The sequence below is a fragment of the Balaenoptera acutorostrata genome, chromosome 4, assembly GCF_949987535.1.
Source record: "Balaenoptera acutorostrata chromosome 4, mBalAcu1.1, whole genome shotgun sequence".
In the NCBI taxonomy this organism is placed as follows: Eukaryota; Metazoa; Chordata; class Mammalia; order Artiodactyla; family Balaenopteridae; genus Balaenoptera; species Balaenoptera acutorostrata.
In genome coordinates, this window is record NC_080067.1 from 48,446,763 (window position 1) to 48,450,643 (window position 3,881).

The 3,881-nt window shown below is 41.2% G+C and overlaps 1 pseudogene; it reads left to right on the forward strand.

Moving 5' to 3' along the window:
* The first annotated feature begins 458 nt into the window (after positions 1 to 458).
* LOC103007794 (protein FAM104A-like) lies at positions 459 to 3,674 on the forward strand (annotated as a pseudogene).
* The last annotated feature ends 207 nt before the right edge of the window (positions 3,675 to 3,881 follow it).

Genomic DNA, 3,881 nt, shown 5'->3' on the forward strand with positions numbered 1-3,881 from the left:
AGAGTGGCTGAATTAATATCAATCTATCTGCTAGAGTTTCTAGATTCACTATGGTAACATAACAGCTGTGAGTGGGCCACACAATTGACCAGGTGGCACTGATAGACAATGATAAATTGAATGAAAATGCCAGCAAATCCAAGTACTATTTTGAGAAGGAACGTGAAACAATTTTGACAGAAAGAAAAATGCTGGAGTGAATTTAACATGGACCATCCACTCCCTAAAAATCCCCTGGAAGGGCCCAAAGGACACTTTCTCCACCAAGGGCAAGGGATATACTTTGAGGAGGCGTGTCATCATCTTTGACAAGTGATTTTTGTGGCAATTTTGTATAGAATATAGATGCTGGTAGAATTTTCTGTGGTTGAAATGGATTCAATTCAACTGCAATTAAGGGAGTGAGATGACCCCAAGGAAGCAGAGATCAAATAGTGGCACAGAGCTCAAGAGACAAAATGGGTATGGTTGTCAGGATAGATTTCAGATCTAGCATAGTCATCAAGATGGTATGCCTTAAGGAATTTTTGTAGGTTTATGCTAATTGTTCATGACCCTGAGGACTGAAATACAGGGCAGTTTCTCAAAGGTCATCTTTATTTTAATTACATTTTACTTTTGATTGTATAACTGAAAAATATATTTGCATGTATATTTACACACACATACGTATATGTACATATATACACACACATATACATATATATATGGTGTGTTTATGTGTGTAAAATAAAATCCTATAAACAGATTTTGAGTCATAGTGCCTAACACATTTCCTAGAAATGTGTGAATTTAGAGACTCAGAACTCATTGAATGAAAGGAAGATTATATACCCCTGTGAGACTCTAATAATTTCTGATGTATGGACTTGGGTTTTTCCTCTTAGCCTCTTCTCAGTGGGGCCAGGAAACATTCTTCAAGGTAACTATGCCTAATGAGAGAAAAATGCAAAGATACTTCAAGGAATTTTAAAGACAGACTGTCAGGTAACACTTCAGATACTCACATTGTTATGTCAAACAGCTGTATCATTTTAAACATCACCAGAAGTATAAACTAGGTCCCATTGTTCCATATACTTTAATTATTATAATTACTATGAATGTTATTTTCAATGTGTGAATTACATGAAAATTCACTTTAGAAAACATGATTTTGATTCACATTCTCCTTTTGAGATATAGCATATTTTTGTATCCATTCATATTTCCTTGGAATTTTTTTGATGTCCTAATTTTTTGATTTGGTGGTTTATCTTTTTAAATTTACATTTAGAAATTCTTGATATATTCTGGATACTAATCTATTTTCAGTTATATTTGTGTTAATTATTTCCTTTTTAGAGGGTTTTTCTAATAGACTCTATTTTCAAAGCAGCTTCAGGTTCACAGGAAAATTAAACAGGAAATACAGAGAACTACCATATACACATTGACACAATCTGCCACTAGCAACCCCACACCAGGGTAGAACATTTGTTACACTTGATGGACCTACACTGACACATCAGTTTTACCCAAAGTCCATAGTTTACATTAGGGTTCGTTCTTGGTGCTACACTTTCTGTTGGTTTTGACAAATATATACTTACATGTATCCACCATTATTTTATCATACAGAACAGTTTCACTGCCCTAAAAATCATCTGTGATCTGCTTATTCATTCCTCCCTTTTCCTCAACCCGTACCCTAGTATAGGTTATTTTTCTGGTGGAAAGTAAGGAGGGGAGACAAATAGTAGAAAAATACATATAAAAGAGTAAATTGCAAGTTGATGTTTTCCTTGGGATAAAATAGAGTTGGGTTGAGTGGATTGGGAATGCCAGGGGGAGAGGGCAGATTGCATTTGGAAATGGGGTAGTCAGTAGAGACTTGAGGAAGAAGAGGGAGTTAGTCATGTGGGTATCTGAGGAAGAGCCTTTCTGCAGAGGGACTAGCAAGTGAATGCTTGCTAGTCACTAGCAAGTGAATGCTCCACTAAAGTGGAGCGTATCTGCCTTTATGAAGGAATAGCGGAGGCCAGTAGGACTGAAGCAGGGTGAGGAATTAACAGGAAGTCAGATTACTCAGGTGCTTGTACCTAGCCATTCAATGAGTTTTGCTGATTTGTGGTTTCCTCTGAGTGAAATAGCAAGACATTGGAAAGGTTTGAGCAGAAGAGTGAAACGGTTTGATTTATGATTTAAAAGGATCACCCTAGTCGCACCCTTGAGGACAGAGAGTAGAGTGAAAGCAGGAGGAAATTTACTGTAATCTAGACAAGAGACCACGGCATGCTTGGATTGGGGTACAGTGGGCATAGTGAAATGTGGCCATATAATGCATTTATTTTAAAATTAAAGAGAACAGATTTTCCGGAAGATTAGATGTGAAGTGAGTGAAGGAGAGAAAGTATTGAGTCACACATAACGCTATCTTCCTGAATTCAGTTTGTAAAGGCTGATGCAAGACTCTTTAACGTTCATTTCATCATCAGGAGCACCCAGTGCCCAGTAGCAGCTGTGCCAGCAGGACCAGAAATAGTGATGACAGCATCCAGGTTCTCTGGGAGTAATGTCAACAGTGGTCCTCCGTCATCAGCAGCAGTAATGATGGCATTCCAACCCAACACTTATTTTAGTATGATCTGTTGTGGATCTGTTGTGGATCAGACTATCTGTTCCTGCTCATTTCCCAAGCATTATTTGAACTATACAAATATTTGAGCTATGTTTTAAATTCATTGCTACTAGGTTAACTAGAATTGATTTCTATAAATAAGAAACTTGAGTTATACAAAGATTCTCCTGAGTCTCTAAGTACAAGCACAAGGATTATATTTTATTCAGTTCGTGTGCAGGGGCCAGTTACACAGTCATGCCTCAAATATACCTTTTTGTTAAATAAAGGAATAAACTATTAGTAAAGTAGTAAATTGAGGGATGAATTAAATTAATGGATTAAAAATATTTGGGGTTGTATTATCTTCTGAAATGTCTAAGAATTTTCTACCATAGAACTTGGATTTACTTACAACTATATATTAGTTCAAAGTGGGGTATATTCAGAAGGCAAAAAGGCAGCATACATAATTCAAAGCAAAAGAGCAATCTTTTGGCCGGAAGCTTCCACCAGAGCCGCGGCGAGAGCCAAGGCGCGAGGGGGAGTGCGTGGCGGCCGCCGAAACGCAAAACTCTCTGTTCCCTCTCCTCGCGGAGCGGCGCCGCGTCGCTGGCCTCCATCGTCTGCCGTGAGTGAGCGCCTCCGCACCAGGAAAAGGAGAAGGAAAGGCAGTGAAGAAGACCACCATCTCCCCCCAGAGACCAAAAGGAGAGTAGAAACCCTGTCTTTCACGATTCCTGGGACACGGTCTTCAAGCAGTGACAGTGGCGGGAACAGCAGCAGCAGCATCAAGAGCCCGGGCCAGGCCAGCGGGCTGGAGAGCAGCTTAAACCACCCCACCGCCCGGTCCAGCCCCCACGCGCCCCAGCCCCCCCCACCCGTCCCCCTCCCACCTCCCACCCCCCCACCCGTCCCCCTCCCACCCCCCACCCGTTCCCCTCCCACCCCCCTCCCCCCCCCGCGCCAGCCGGGGCGATCCACACTGTGCCAAGGCCCTTACTTCCACATCAACCAGGCCCTGAAGGAGGCCCACTTTCACAGCCTACAGCACCAAGGACGGCCTCCCACATGATGTGCTGGCACTTTCTTGCCTTCTGTGAAGGGACAGCGCTGTGCAGATTTGATATATCAACTTAACGATGTTTTTAAAAAAATTGCACAAAAAAATGCCTGTTGGCTTTTCAGTCTGTATTTGAAATAACAGGTTAACAGGCCGCTGTTTACTTGTGGTTTTGCTGCACTACTGCAATTTCAAAGGCACTTTGAAGCAGTTTTTTAT